Source organism: Phyllobates terribilis, unplaced genomic scaffold (assembly GCF_046119375.1).
Source record: "Phyllobates terribilis strain yellow unplaced genomic scaffold, ASM4611937v1 Scaffold_7__3_contigs__length_470593459, whole genome shotgun sequence".
NCBI lineage: Eukaryota > Metazoa > Chordata > Amphibia > Anura > Dendrobatidae > Phyllobates > Phyllobates terribilis.
The window spans coordinates 146,216,888-146,234,281 of NW_027362767.1; the positions used below are offsets into that span (position 1 = coordinate 146,216,888).

At 45.2% G+C, this 17,394-nt stretch overlaps 1 protein-coding gene across 1 annotated transcript in view; it reads right to left on the reverse strand.

Moving 5' to 3' along the window:
• Window positions 1–11,038, reverse strand: part of PEA15 (proliferation and apoptosis adaptor protein 15) — a 57,868-nt gene extending 46,830 nt beyond the window's left edge. Inside the window, exon 1 of the mRNA XM_073639395.1 lies at window positions 10,696–11,038. The gene's annotated coding sequence lies outside the window, so the exon portion shown is untranslated. The remainder of the gene's footprint in view (window positions 1–10,695) is intronic.
• Between the last annotated feature and the right edge of the window lie 6,356 nt (window positions 11,039–17,394).

The window sequence follows — 17,394 nt, forward strand, 5'->3', positions numbered from 1 at the left end:
GTGGCACCCATTATTCTGTACAGAGGACTTTGTGGGGCCCATTATATTGTATACTGGTTGGCCCGCGACTTTATCCAAGTTTTTAATTTTGGCCCTCTGTGTGTTTGAGTTTGACATCCCTGGTTTAGGGGAACAAACCACCCATTAATTTCATTCCCTGCATCCCTATACACAGTTCCCTCCTTCTCCATATATTTCCTCCTGCTACTTCCTGAATGGGATGGGCCCTCATTCAGGGATTTGGTGTGAGGTTTGCCCCCAGTCATTTCCTATCTGATGATGGAGATGTTACAGCCATCTCAAAGCATTTTGCCTCCCTCCTCCTCTCCAGTCCCACCGAGCCCCAAAGTATTCAGGTCAAAACAGAAATCTGCAGAACATGAGTCAGCTGACTGCCGCCAACAGATGGGCTGACACAAGGCACAGCGCTGATGGGCTGAGCATGTAAGCTTCTCAATGCAAAGCCCCATCCGAAAGTGGTACAGGGATGGAGCCACGCCACCAGTGTCACTGCATCCTGAGACCTCTCTATTCCACTGATCACTGCATGGAGATTACACAGACCTGACCCTTCCCGACCCCATTAAATCAACCCACTGCGGCCTGTGATTGCTGAGTATAATACAACTGTATTGACAATCTCCACTCCACATTACAAAGAATTACATGATATAGAGTAATATTGCTGCCTCTATAAACACAAATCTAACTACTATAATACTGCCCCCTATGTACAAGAATATAACTACTATAATACTGCCCCCTATGTACAAGAATATAACTACTATAATACTGCTCCTATGTACAAGAATATAACTACTATAATACTGCCCCCTATGTACAAGAATATAACTACTACAATACTGCCCCCTATGTACAAGAATATAACTACTATAATACTGCCCCCTATGTACAAGAATATAACTACTATAATACTGCCCCCTATGTACAAGAATATAACTACTATAATACTGCTCCTATGTACAAGAATATAACTACTATAATACTGCCCCTATGTACAAGAATATAACTACTATAATACTGCCCCCTATGTACAAGAATATAACTACTATAATACTGCCCCCTATGTACAAGAATATAACTACTATAATACTGCCCCCTATGTACAAGAATATAACTACTATAATACTGCCCCCTATGTACAAGAATATAACTACTATAATACTGCTCCTATGTACAAGAATATAACTACTATAATACTGCTCCTATTTACAAGAATATAACTACTATAATACTGTCACCTATGTACAAGAATATAACTACTATAATACTGCCCCCTATGTACAAGAATATAACTACTATAATACTACCCCTATGTACAAGAATATAACTACTATAATACTGCCCCCTATGTACAAGAATATAACTACTATAATATTGCCCCTATGTACAAGAATATAACTACTATAATACTGCCCCTATGTACAAGAATATAACTACTATAATACTGGCCCTATGTACAAGAATATAGCTACTATAATACTGCCCCTATGTACAATAATATAACTACTATAATACTGCCCTTTATGTACAAGAATATAACTACTATAATACTGCCCTTTATGTACAAGAATATAACTACTATAATACTGCCCTTTATGTACAAGAATATAACTACTATAATACTGCCCCTATGTACAAGAGTATAACTACTATAATGCTACCCCTATGTACAAGAATATAACTACTATAACACTGCCCCCTATGTACAATAATATAACTACTATAATACGTTCCCCTATGTACAATAATATAACTACTATAATACTGCCCCTATGTACAAGAATATAACTATTATAATACTGCCCTTTATGTACAAGAATATAACTACTATCATACTGCCCCCTATGTACAAGAATATAACTACTATAATACTGCTCCTATGTACAAGAATATGACTACTATAATACTGCCCCTATGTACAAGAATATAACTACTATAATACTGCCCCTATGTACAAGAATATAACTACTATAATACTGCCCCCTATGTACAAGAATATAACTACTATAATATTGCCCCTATGTACAAGAATATAACTACTATAATACTGCTCCTATGTACAAGAATATAACTACTATAATACTACCCCTATGTACAAGAATATAACTACTATAACACTATCCCTATATACAATAACATAACTACTATAATACTGCCCCCTATGTACAATAATATAACTACTATAATACTGCCCCCTATGTACAATAATATAACTACTATAATACTGCCCCTATGTACAAGAATATGACTACTATAATACTGCCCCCATGTACAAGACTATGACTACTATAATACTGCCCCTATGTACAAGACTATGACTACTATAATACTGCCCCTATGTACAAGAATATAACTACTATAATTCTGCTCCTATGTACAAGAATATAACTGCTATAATACTGCCCCCTATGTACAAGGATATAACTACTATAATACTGACCCCTATGTACAATGATCTAGCTACTATAATACTGCTCCTATGTACAAGAATATAACTACTATATTACTGCTCCTATATACAGGAATATTACTAGCATAATACTGCCCCCTATATAGAAGAATATAACTAGCATAATACTGCCCCTGTGGGACGTAATATAACTAACCCATACTGCCTCACCATATGCAGTATGAGCCCCCACACAGCCTCCACATATACATCATGAGCCCCCACACAGCCTCCTCATGTCCAACATGAGACCCCACCATAGCCTCTCCATGTCCAGCATGAGACCCCACCATAGCCTATCCATGTCTAGCATGAGACCCCATCGTAGCCTCCCCATGTCTAGCATGAGACCCCACCATAGCCTCCACATGTCCAGCATGAGACCCCACCATAGCCTCCCCAGATCCAGCCAAACATCCCTTATACATGAAAAAAAAGAACACCACATACTCACCTTTGTCCTGTTCCCCTGGCTTTCTGCTCCAGTCTCCGGTCTACTGACTTTCCACAGTACATTGCTGACGCAATGAAATGACATCATCGCTTTAGCTGTTTCGCACGCTGTTCGGCGGAGAAAGGGGCCGAAGGCCCCTTCACTAATGCAGTGAGCGTGGATGGAGACAGACTGCGAACAAGTGGGCAGACGGAGGGCACGGTGCAGCTCATGGGCCACTGTTTTCCAGCCCCTCGGCTATCTCAGTCTGTGGGCTGGACTGGAAGGGCCTGATGTGGCCTGCAGGCCGCACTTTGCCCAGGTCTGCTCTAGTCACATGCAAAGCTGCATTTACTATCACTACTGTAATCTCTGAGCATTGAGAAGTAGACACCTTCAGAGGGCTTGATTTAATATTGTGCATGCTTCATCCGCATTGAAACATTTGCTTTACAAATGCCCATGGAAGTTTCAAATGCTGTTCTTCTCTGATGTGTCAATGAAGCCGTAATCCCCACCCAGGACTAACAACTCCAGTTTTGTAGCACTTATAGCACTGCAGATAGTTTTACAGATGCAGCAGTGTGGACCCAACAGAGAAATTACCTTTGTTATCTTGGGGGTGTTTGTGGACCCCATAGCAGTGCCATAATCTGACATTTTACCTATTAGAGGTTAGCTTGGTGATTTGGGGATTCATATTTTAAGACTCACTATTTGGTTTTGTGTGGTAAGTAAAGGGTTAGTACGGAGGCGGCGCCTTTCTACCTCTGGAAACGGTTTTCGGTTGTCAATACAGAAGTGAGCGCGGGGTAGGCAGTCATTTTTATAGAGGAAGTGAAATCTGTTCAGCAACTCTCACATCTGACCTTCGCTTCCTTCTTGTCTCCAATTCTACACAAAGCGTTTTGGCCTTCTTTTTGGTGCATAACTTGTCTAGACTCCTTTCTTGTCGGTCAGACACGTAAAGACAAATGGACCATTCGCAATTGATTTTATTATTTTTTTTCTGTGGTAGAAATATACAGCTCTTCTGAAATACTCTGTGCTCCTGGTGAGTTGCTTGCTTTTGTTGCCATGTCAGACTCATTTCTATTGCGCTCCTCACAACCGAACACTGTGCCTGTCATATTTAGCCCTCTCCTCAGTCATATCAGTACACTCGTTCCTAACATCCTCTGTGCTGCTGTGGCCCCTGTACCTTTTATATCAGTCTATGACTTTCCGCTTGTTTCTGTCCTGGTCCTCAAATCACAACCCAGTCTTGATTAACATGATCAGCTGGGTGTAAAGACCTCTGTGCTGTTGGACCATAGTTTTCATTCCTCTCTCGTCCTCACATCATGACATTGTCACGTGCTGCCCTGTCATCAGTAACATCATGTGCTGTGTCACTTACATATTAAGTATGTTCTTACTAAGATTAGAACGTTATTCTCCTTAAATACTTTGTGCTGCTGGCTCTCCATGACAAACCTAAAAATTTAGGTCGGAGTGCAGTAAACCCCAATAATCCAATATATCCTGACATCCAGGGGTGTAGGAAGTTGAGATAGGGAAAGATTTTGGTGGTGTTCTCACACATGGAAGAAATAGGTGGTCACCAGTGTCCAGCAAAGCGAAAAACCCATCATTTGAAATAAAGATGTATTTTTTTAACCTGGTGTAAATGCCACTTTTCTCCTGAATCCGGCGTTGTTTTTCTTTTGTTCCTGCGCCTCTCTGTTCCTGAGATATGCCCCCTTATTTCCTGTATATAAATTTAGTCTTATTAATCATGTGGGTGTGGTCCCATTTGTGGACGCCCACTTGGTTTAAAAGACTAAATTTATATACAAGGATGAGGAGTCCATATCTCAGGAACGGAGAGGCGCAGGAACAAAAGAAAAACATCACCGGATTCAGGAGAACAGCGGTTTTTACATCAGGTAACAAAAAAATAGATATTTACGGTGAGTGATTAGTTCTCACTTGAGTGCGACATGTTGATTTTTAGGTTTTAGAGGACTTCTACATTAAATGGGCAAGAATCCCAACATTGAAATAACTGTCCTGAATTTTCAGTGATAATCCAGGCAATTCCCTGAGAAGGGATAGAGTTTGTGAAATTCCACCCAAAAGTGGGGGTTCTGATCCAGTTTAAGGCTTTCCAGGGGCGGGACTTAAATGTCAACTCATCTTGCTAAATGCGGTTGCACAGTATAGTAAAAATATGTCCGCTCCCTTCCACAGCGCCACATCTATCCATTTCACTGAAGCTTCAATAACAAACACAACCTGTGGACAAGGGTGGCTCTGATTTAGGCAGAAAATAGCCATATTAATTCTGGACAGCCCCTTTAAGACCTAAGTTTAAAGGGAACCTGTCACCAGAAATAACACTATTAACCTGCAGATATGAGGTTAATCTGCAGGTTAACAGCCTTGTTATGCTGCCCGGCACCTGCACGCAGCTCAATGCAGCAGGGAGAAAATGAACTTTATTCTCCCCACCAGCATTTTCGGTTGCAGTCATGGATCCGCGGGATCAGTCATTGCCCTGAGAATACAGAGCGGCGGCTGTAACTGCGCCCCCGGCCCTGACTGACACTCCCTCTGCATTGCGGCTCAGCTGTCATTCAGGCCGGGGTGTGGTTACAGCGACCGCTCTGTATACTCAGGTAGCAGGGTTACTGGACGCCGAAGGCAAACAGGTGAAGTCCTGAAGACTACTGACAGGCTGCAGGGTTACTGTAAGCCACCTCCCCCGTGACTGAAACCGAATGCTGGCGGGGAGAATAAAGTTCATTTTCTCCCCGCTGCATTCGGCTGCGTGCAGGCACCGGGCAGCAGAATAACTGCTAACCTACAGATTAACCTCATATCACCAGGTTAACAGCGTTATTTCTGGTGACAGGTTCTCTTTAAGAAGCTAGAAAACTGACAACTAGTGTTATTTGTTGGGATAAATCCTAAGTAAAAATTATGGGTGATTTCTCTTTAAATTGCCTCAATTCATTTGTTTGAGGGGTCCTGATTGCCCCCTAAGGTTGTTCTTCTTGGTGTAAGGTATGACAGAATATGGCCATGATATACCTCATAAATAGGTCAGGGGTTACTTTACAGCTTTGTGATTAATTACCTACTATTTTTAAAGGTACGGTACCCACAAAATAGGTCACGGAGAAGCGGACCCCCTTTCCTCCCATAACTTGTTTCTTCCTGTGCTGAAATCCTAAATTCTTCTTTCTGGCAGGGGGACAATCGGTCTGGCTTCCTGTGTAATGCAGCGTTATCTCTACATGGCCGGCCTGCTAATGTTTCGCTGAAGGAAGCTGGGTGCCTTTAATTCATTCGGTTTCAATGCCTCATTTAACACTTTCAGCACCGGCCCGGCTGCAGCTGCCTCGGGGACACAAAACGCCTCTGTCAGAATATTTTGGGACCCCGAAAGAGAGAGAATTTGTGACATCCACCCGGTAAAAGAAATGAAGATGGATTTTCTCACAGCCCCAGCGGGAGTCGCATTTTTCATTTTAAAGAATGCATTATTCTGTAATGTGCGGGAGCCGTGCGGTTGTGGCATACGATACGTCGCCGTCATTTTGTGGCACACGATACGCTGCCGTCACTTTGTGGCACACGATACGCCGCCGTCACTTTGTGGCACACGATACGCCGCCTTCACTTTGTGGCACATGATACGTCGCCCTCACTTTGTGGCACACGATACGCTGCCGTCACTTTGTGGCACACGATACGCCGCCGTCACTTTGTGGCACACGATACGCCGCCCTCACTTTGTGGCACATGATACGTCGCCGTCACTTTGTGGCGCACGATACACCGCCCTCACTTTCTGGCGCACGATACGCCGCCCTCACTTTCTGGCGCACGATACGCCGCCGTCACTTTGTGGCGCACACGATACGTCGCCGTCACTTTGTGGCGCACTATACGCCGCCGTCACTTTATGGCGCACGATACGCCGCCGTCACTTTGTGGCTCACGATATGCCGCCGTCACTTTGCGGCACACGATATGCCGCCGTCACTTTGTGGCAACGAGACGCAGCCATCACTTTGTGGCACACTATACGCAGCCGTCACTTTGTGGCACACGATACGCCGCCATCACTTTGTGGCACACTATACGCCGCCGTCTAATTGTGGCACACTTTGTGGCAGACTTTACGCCGCCGTCACTTTGTGGCACACGATACGCCGCCGTCACTTTGTGGCACACGATACGCCGCCGTCACTTTGTGGCACACGATACGTCGCCGTCACTTTGTGGCACACGATACGCTGCCGTCACATTGTGGCACGCGATACGCCGCCGTCACTTTGTGGCACACGATACGCCGCCGTCACTTTGTGACTCGCGATACGCCGCCGTCACTTTGTGGCACACGATACGTCGACGTCCCTTTGTGGCACACGATACGTCGCCGTCTCTTTGTGGCACACGATACGTCGCCGTCTCTTTGTGGCACACGATACGTCGCCGTCTCTTTGTGGCACACGATACGTCGCCGTCTCTTTGTGGCACACGATACGTCGCCGTCTCTTTGTGGCACACGATATGTCGCCGTCACTTTGTGGCACACGATACGCTGCTGTCACATTGTGGCACGCGATACGCCGCCGTCACTTTGTGGCTCACGATACGCCGCCATCACTTTTTACAAAACACCATGGTCTAGTTTCTTCCTGCTGAGGATCCATAACTCACAAAGGAGCTCATCTGTACAAAGACAAGACTGGTAAAGGTACCGCATAGCGGGACCCCATAACCTGTGAAGAGTGGAGGACTTTGTACGTCCTTGCATTATATGGACAACCCATTGAAGTTAATATGTAAATTGTAATGCTCTGTTTCTCCTGTGGTGGTGCTGTAGGGAAACTGAGAATTCACTGCCAGGTTTCTCTTTGTCGATCGCAAGGGTTCACTGTGATCAACTTATCATCGAGGTCCTCTCTATCATGTAGGGATTGTATGAGGTGGACAGCCCCTTAAGTGAGGACACAGTGATGGTGTGACCATTACTAGTTCCCTCTATCCTGGGCACAGTCTTCATTAAGTGACTGAGAAGAAACAGATGTTAGAAGAGAAGGAGCAGCAGGACTTCAGCTACTGTGCCCCCCTGGGGCCTTTACTGGGAAGTCCGGACCTGAAAAAGCCACAGATATACATGTAAAACCTTACACGCAGCTTCCTGTCAGCAGCACCAAGAATACAGTAGTCAGCCTCAATCCAGCTGATAACAGAGAGCAATAAACCATGGGACACATTGCCACTATCGGTGTGTGACACTGTTTATGGGGCACTCTGGCACTGTTTAGAAGCATCTTCATATTGTTAGTGGAGGCTTTCTAATGTGTAACTGTGTTTAGTACTGTTTATAGGGAGACATTGGCACTGTTTGTGGAGGTCTGTGACATTTTCTGCATTTTGACCATGTTAAAGGATTGTGACTATTAACACTTATGGGCCTGTAGGTATATGCCTGGCATAGATTATAGGGGCACTTTATCACTGTTAATGGAGGCACTGTTTTTGAAAAAACTGTGGCTGACACTGCTTATGGGGCACTCAGGCCGGTAAAGTTTTATGAAGCCATTGTGGCACTGATGCTGAATAAACTGTGTCTGACACTGTGTACGGGCCACCCTGATAATGTTTACGGGGGCACACTCACACTGATAGTGGAAAATTGTTAATAAAGGCAATGTGTCTGACACTGTTCATTGGGAGACATTGGCATTTTTAAGTGTGTCTGGCACTGTTTATAGGGCACTATATCAGACATTGTTTATGGGGGCACATTGACCTTGTTCAAGGATGAAATGGGACTGGCACTTCTTATAAGACATTCTGACTGACACGTTATATGGCCGCTTCACCACCCTTAGTATTGATGGGGCTGTGATGGCACTGTTCATAGGGCTCTCTAGCTAACACTCTATAGAAATTGTGACCCCGTGTTTCGATGTGTCAGAGTTCACCTTCCATTGGTTTGGGTTGCCCCTCACGAGACCATTTTAGAGTATCATGAGGTGGACTCGGACTTGTGTCTGGGGCTAGCTATGGATGTCATGTAAGCAAACAGGAAATACCAATATTCCTAGTAACAATTCCTAAACCAATGCCCCCCCCCCCCCCCCCCCGATTGTCACATGTCGGCCCTCATGGGGGTGGATTTTTAACTCTTTCCTGCCTTGGCTATCCATTAAATAACATACACAGTGACCTCTCCTGTAATACAAAATCATACAAGGTCTCATAGTCCCACAGTCACTGGAGAGCTACCTTCTGACCATGACTGGTTCCACCACAGCCCAGGAGCTAACAGTCCTAGTTAAATGGTTGTTGCTATGCTATATAAGGTCTGTCGGGAGGATATAGATCTCCTTCCACTTTAAGTGTGTTGTATTTTGTGCATATTTTACGGCTGGATCATGCACGCAGCATGCCATTACCCTGTCTAATATTTATGAGTAACGCGTTTTATATCCACCGTGTTGCCGGGTTTTGTATTTGATGTTGCATGGAATGATCAGCCTCTTGTGTGCGAGCGTGACTCTGCCAGATCAGACCGAGCGTGCTGTAATACACCGGAGAGTCCATTGTATTTCGTGTTCTCGGCTTATAGGAAGTGGGTTTGTCAGCCTGCCCTGTGCTGTTTCTCCCTATCCCACGCCCAAACTTCCGAATGTGACTGCTTAGGGTGCCCAACTCTGTAGCAGGAGACTCCAGAGGACCAGAATTGACACAAGAAGATGACGGGTGGGAGCTCATTAGTGGGCAACTTATTAACACCTCAAACCCTTCTTATCTTAACAAATAATTTAGTCTTTATTTTGCTGCCTACAGAAAGATCGTCTATATATTGGCATCAGACTCAATGTCATCGATATCTTTTTATATAAATGGAAACATCATCAATATATCAGTTTTAGACCAATACATCGATAACAGACCCAAAAGAAACCTCATCAACAATAAATGTCAGACTCTTCAGAAATTGTACGGATGAGAAAAGGAACACCAAACTCTTTCCCTTAGTCATAGTCCTCCAAAGTCTGTAAGATGTCTCAGGGTATATCTCAGGGTATCTGGCACCACTTTGCTGCCTACAGAAACGTTGTCTATATATCAGCATCAAACTCAATAGAAATGTGATTGCTATATTGGTATCAGACTCAACAGAAATGTCATCGGTATATCGGTAGCAGACTTATCAGAGACATCATCTATATGTCACTTTAGATCCAACGGAAACATTTTCGGTATCCAACTAAATGGAAACTTCATTGATTTGTCGATTTTAGACTCATCAGAAACTATATTAATGACAATAAGGAGCATTAAACTTTTAGCCTTAATCGTTGACTTCCAAAGTCTCTCAGATGCCTTCAAAAAGTTCCCTCATCCCAAAACTTCTCCACGAGATCTCACAAGAGTTTTTTCCATCTCGCTTCCAATCATCCACACCCATGTTGATAGACCATCCCCAAAATTCCCAGGTTTGTCAACTCTTTTACATAAGGCTAAGAGGCAGCTCCAAGGCAAAATTGACTTACTGAACACTTACAGGAGAAGACCAAGCTCTATCGTCTAAAGTTTTCATACTAAGATATATAATATTTTTTTAGTATAGTAAGTAGAGATGTGAAAAGCTGCCAATGCTGTCCCTGTGCCACTCCCAACACACCCCTTTCATGCCGCCATCCCTTGCCCTGGTTTCCTCATATTAACCCTTGCCTAAACCTCAACCGACATCCCACAAGAGGTACATCAGTCCTACCGTCTACTTGTCGTCAAGCCGATAAAGTGGTTTTATGGTATTTCAGGTCGGTGATAAGTTCTCCAGCCTAGACCAGGACCAAGTCCTCTCTGTACTTCACGAGATGATTGGAAGCTCGGCTCTTCTTCTAGAAGACTGGCGTGTTTCTCTATATTTGATGCCAGCCAGGGTGGATGTGGCTGAGCTGATAGATCCTCTTGCTGCTGCTGCTGTTGTGTGCAAAGAAATTCCCTTCCCCTACAGACAGAACTGATTTCAATGTGGTCTCACTCACTCCACCCTTTGTACTGAGTGATGTCACATTCTGCGTGTGGATCTGTGTGTGAGGGAGCAAGGGAATGAGAGACAGAAAGCTACAGATGTATTCCTATTAATGACTACACACCCATTGTATACAGGCAGCGGGCGAGGGGAAATGGACAATTTTACATGGGGGGGTGTAATTCACTTAATTACTGGAGATAGGGATCACACTGGGTTAATATCCTGTATTTTGCATTGCAACTTAGACTTCTAGTTTGCATTAACAGGATGCTGAGTAGTGAAGCTCCTTGTATAGTATATACCTAGTGAAGAAGGTTACTGGTAGTGTGGACTCGCAATCTGATCTAGGTTATTTTGGGGTCCCGACATTACACTGAATTGTTGGATACATCGATACCCAGGCAGGTTTCCTTCTCAGATGGTCGCCAATACAACAAAACAATCACCAATCACTCATATAAGAAATGATTAAAAAACCCTCGAACACCTCCACCCCTCGAACACCTCCAATTCCTGCTCAAAGGATTCCTGATCACCAATATAACAAGTCAATCGGCGCTCATAAAAGCTCAAACGGTTGCTGATGGCCGACATAAGACTATTGCCGCTCATTCATTCTCGAATGAAAGCTAATATAACAAGTCTATCACCTCTCATTTCTTCCCCAATTATCACCAATCGTCAATATAAAAAGTTAATTGTCGCTCATTCCTGCTCGAATTAATGCTGGTCACCGATATAACAAGACCATCGCCAATTGTTCTTTCTCGAATGATTGCTGATCACGGACATAACAAGTTGATCATCGCTCATTCGTTTTGGTTGTCAATATGACAAGTCTGTCGATATCCAAGATTTCTGCCCTTATGATTGCCGATCTAGGATAGAAAAAGTTGATTTCTGGCCGAAAATGTATCAAGTCGATCTGAGCTCATTTCTGCTCCGATGATCACCGATTGAGGAGGATATCACAAGTCTATCGGCACTTATCCTCAAGTTATTGCTGATCTTCAATAAAACAAGTTGAGCTGTGCTTTTTTTTTAAAGGCCCTTTTCACATTGGTCGGTTATTGATCATTATTGATTTCTGCATGTCCCGCTTAAACTGGGAGATGTGCTTCCGAGAAAACCCACATCAAATAAGTAATCAACTATCAAATGCATTTGTTCAATCGATGGCTGATCGCTGCCATTTTGACACAGGCCAATGATCAGCAGACGAGGCTTCATGCTGATGCTTCAGACTGTTATCAACTCATGTAAAAGAACCTTAAAGCCGGCCGTACACGTTCAATGACTGTTGGCTGATATGTTACTCCTGACCCTACATATACATTTGCGCTCCAATCGGGTGAAAATGCTTGTAAGACAGAAAATTGCTGTCCAACAACTCTTGTAGTATTTTATCATCCTTATAAACCAAAGATTGGGCATGATGAAATCCAACTGCCCAATCCTTCCCTTCCCAACTGTCAAAGACTGTTGGTTGATCATTTCATGAACATTGGATAGTCGGCCAGTTCGAAGAAATCAGTGGTTTTGGCCAACATAAGGCTAAAGTGATGGAGGTGGTGATGGAGATATGTGGAGTGACTTTTTGTCAATAATGCCTTCTCTTACAGAGAAATTGAATATTATATGGCGTCCATTGATTTCATTGACTGTCCATGGACTGTAGAGTGAAAGCCTTCCTTTGTTGTATAGAGGAGAGCCCACCTCATTTATTACCATCATATTCCCATACTTGTTAACGTCCCTCGAAAGACCGGAAGATGTCCCGGAAGTTTAAAGGAAGTTTCCTGACAATAGGTGAGGTGGATCCTCTAAGCAAAAGATCCAGGTGGACACACTGGCCATGGCGTTGGTGCAGCAGGCGGGTGTTGCACATGGCAAACAGATAGCAGAGTTAGCGGATGCAAACTAAAAGTCTTAAAGGTGTCCTGGAAGCCGAAAACGGGCACGAGACATCTTGTAAGACGCAGGAGGACGCGTAGAGGCAAACTGATAGACTTAAAGAAGTCCTGTAAGCCGCAAGCGGAGAGGAGGGGGCCTGGAAGCTGCAGGCAGACATGTGAAGTCCTGAAGACCACTGAAGGCAGCAAGGTTATTGGAGGCAACGGACTAACAGGTGACGTCTTGAATACCTCTGACAGGTAGCAGGGTTATTGGAAGCCGAAGGCAAACAGGTGAAATCCTGAAAACTACTGACAGCAGGGTTACTGGAAGCCACAGACAAACAGATGAAGTCCTGAAGACCATTGAGAGGTAGCAGGGTCACTGAAAGCCGCAGACATGTAACTCATGGACGGGAAACCACAGACAGCCAGGAGACGTCCTGATGACTGTGGACTGGAACTGTGCACAGACAACTAAGAAACTTACTAGCAGTCTTGGAGCACTACCAAGACACAGGTGTGTGTCTTGGGAGGCCTTATATAGGACCAGGAAATACAATACATAGGAGCACGTTGGGCTACTTGCAAAGCCCGACGTGGAGCACAAGAAAATCTAATGGATCGAGGCAAATGTGTAACCATTTCAATCACATGGTGATAGAGCCGATTGCGACAGGGCTGTATACAGGTCATCTGTATGGACCATTCTGTGGGGAATGAGCATGCATGACCTCCATTGTGCATGCGCAAAAAAGGAAGGGTCTACTACAGTTTTCAGCCATTTTCTACTACCATCTCTGAAACCCTTAATTATTAGTATCTTCCATGTAAACTTGATGATGCCTCCTTACTTGGAGTAAGTCCTTATGACTACGGATGATTCAGTGCGTGGAGAAGGAGTTTGCGATACATCTTCTATCAATACTTTGCATTAAGAGGTATGTCGTCCCGTTGCTGATGAATCAGATCATTTGTCAGCGGGCACTTAAGAGTAAATGACATTTCAGATCTCAGAATGCCAGGAGGATGTGCAAGGCTTGACATAAAGTTATTTTATGGCTCAGCTCGGCTTTTAGTAACGCAGCAAGTCATCATGTTGGCGCCATCTACAGGCAAAGAAACCGCACTGACTTCCTGCATGCATCCTCTTGATGTGTAGGTTATGTGACCTTATTAAATATGCAAATTGCAATGCGAGATGAATACTAATGATGAATAGATCTGAGAGGGTCGTGGTGTTCGGAGGTGAATGGTCTCAAAGATCCGGGGCATGGAATCTATTTTCGTTGAGAAGAGATGATGATGAGGACAGACGTAAGATAGGATATGACTCAGCATTCAATGCTGGAGCCTCATCTGTGGTGCCTTTAGATGCATATTCGAAAAGGATGTTTTAATTCACCAACCCCCATGGGTCAGTGATATACAACCACAGAACAAAATGAGTATACAACACCCAAGGAGAGGCTGAGATGTGGACAACACCCAAGGAGAGGCTGAGATGTGGACAACACCCAAGGAGAGGCTGAAATGTGGACAACACCCAATGAGAGGCTGAAATGTGGACAACACCCAATGAGAGGCTGAAATGTGGACAACGCCCAAGGAGAGGCTGAAATGTGGACAACGCCCAATGAGAGGCCGAAATGTAGACAACGCCCAATGAGAGGCTGAGATGTGGACAACACCCAATGAGAGGCTGAAATGTGGACAACACCTAATGAGAGGCTGAAATGTGGACAACACCCAATGAAATATGAATAGCATTACTACTGTAGAATATAGAAATAAATGAGAAATCTTAGCGCATAAATTGGCCAATTCATGTGTACCCGGCAGCCGCGGTAAGGCGTTTCTCGATGTCAGGACCTAACAATGTGAATACCTCTCTAAGGGACATCCGTCTGCTTCTGTGTGGGAAAGTAAGATTCTGATGCAATTAAAACCACCTGCGGCATGGGGGTGGAGTGCTCAGTCAAAGCTTAAATCTAGTAACAAAGTAAATGACGGCACTTCCACTACAAGAAATAGGTGTGAACAGGTGCTTACTAAGAGCTAAAATTTCTCATTTATTTCTATTTTCTACAGCAGTAATGCTATTCATATTTCATACTTTATATTTACATACTCAGTGTTACAGAGTGCTACTTTGTTTGTTCATTGTACATGGAGGTAGCTCCTCTTAGTAAGCACCTGTTCACACCTATTTCTTGTAGTGGAAGTGACGTCATTTTCTTTGTAACACCCAATGAGAGGCTGAAATGTGGACAACACCCAAGGAGAGGCCGAAATGTGGACAACACCCAATGAGAGGCTGAGATGTGGACAACACCCAATGAGAGGCTGAGATGTGGACAACACCCAATGAGAGGCTGAGATGTGGACAACACCCAATGAGAGGCTGAGATGTGGACAACGCCCAAGGAGAGGCCGAAATGTGGACAACACCCAAGGAGAGGCCGAAATGTGGACAACACCCAATAAGAGGCCGAGATGTGGACATCACCCAAGGAGAGGCCGAAATGTGGAAAACATCCAATGAGAGGCTGAAATGTGGACAACACCCAGTGAGAGGCTGAGATGTGGACAACGCCCAAGGAGAGGCCGAAATGTGGACAACACCCAAGGAGAGGCTGAAATGTGGACAACACCCAATGAGAGGCCGAGATGTGGACATCACCCAAGGAGAGGCCGAAATGTGGAAAACACCCAATGAGAGGCTGAAATGTGGACAACACCCAATGAGAGGCCGAAATGTGGACAACACTCAAGGAGAGGCCGAAATGTGGACAACACCCAAGAAGAGGCCGAAATGTGGACAACACGCAAGGAGAGGCCGAAATGTGGACAACACCCAAGGAGAGGCCGAAATGTGGACATCACCCAAAGAGAGGCCGAAATGTGGACATCACCCAAGGAGAGGCCGAAATGTGGACAACACCCAAGGGGAGGCCGAAATGTGGACAACACCCAAGGGGAGGCCGAAATGTGGACAACACCCAAGGGGAGGCCGAAATGAATTGTACCCTAATATAATTGTTCACATAACATTTGACAACCTGCAGCATTATCGGCAGAAGACATAAACTGCCTTCCCCCACCCTGTAGAGTTCACGGCACTCGAGACAGCTGCCGACTCTGCCTATCCCTCATTATGCCCCACCTTTGCTTACTCACTTCAGACATGGTGGGCAGACATCACTTCTGTGACAAGAAGAGCCTTTCACGAGACTCGTAAGTTTGTCGAATATATAAGGATTTTGTTGGCAGTGCTTCTCAATATTAACCGGGTGCTTCAAAATATCAATGGGGCTCAGTGGATACTTGACCAAGATTTAAAAGAAATGAGTACCGATATGCATTTGACGCGCCCCCAGGGCAATGGGGTACTCGGCAGCCGGGCCTATGGATGCCGGTGGGGGAGAATATCACGGTGGCTGGCCCGGTCCGTGGCCCAGGGTGGTCAAAAAAAAGGGGAATTATTTATAGGGGATTTGTAAAGTGTTCGTGATGCCACCTGTGGAATGCGGCTAAAGGGAGCCGCCGCTGCGGAGCAGTCCTCTGAGGCAGATGTTAGGGCAGCTTACCTCCCCACAGGTGGAGCGGGCCTCAGGGCAGCATGGTGAAATGGATGGTGGTACGGGTGAGAGACGGCCAGGACGGTTCAGGGAGAAATGACAGACACTCACACGGGGGTTCACTTCGGTACCTTTACTGGTGTAGATGCAGGTATGGTCCACGGTACTCGGTACGAAGGGTGCACTTCTGGACTCTCCCCAGTGAGTGGGTATAGGGCCTCCTGATCCGTTGCTTTCACTCGCTAAGCTTCTGACCTGCCTGGAGCTAGGCCTAGCTTTATTACTGTCTCTCTTTCTCTCTTGCACCTGCTGACCTGGTGGTAGGGCCTTCTCCTGGAGATCACTCTCCCTGGACGCTGGGGCCTCCGTGACTCCTAGCCCTGGTACAATAGTCAGCGTTGGTCGACCTGGGACTTGTAGTCCTCCAGGTGTCCGGTGATCCCTACTGGGTATAAAGGGGCCCCGTAGGCGTGGACCCGGTGTCCGGTGTATAGTTCGGGGTGAGCCTGGTACGCTCCTCTGCCCCCTCGACTCCTCTCTCCTTTCCTCCTTGCCGTCGGCCACACTCAGGGCCCTCACTAGGCTTCAACTCGTGCTGTAGGCCTTGGCTCGCCTAAGCACAGCAGCCAGCATGCTGCCTCTTCACTGGTCTAAGTCTAGCACACTCTCAGACTAAACACTAATCTGAGCTGCCTGGCTCCACCCTCCATATATATATATATCCCTACAGGCTCCCTCTGGTGGTCTGAGGTGATAGGGTGGAGGTGTGTGAATGTGTGAGGGCTCTTGTGGAGAAGTCCATCCATGCACCCTACTGGGTTCTGTGGCACCTGTACGCAGCAGGGCGCCACACATTCGTCAGATAAGCAGCCATTTATCTCCCCAAGTGTGAACTCCTGGTCACCTGGAAGAATTGAAAAATATCCTGGGCTCAAATAAAACCACCCAAATCCACCATGAAA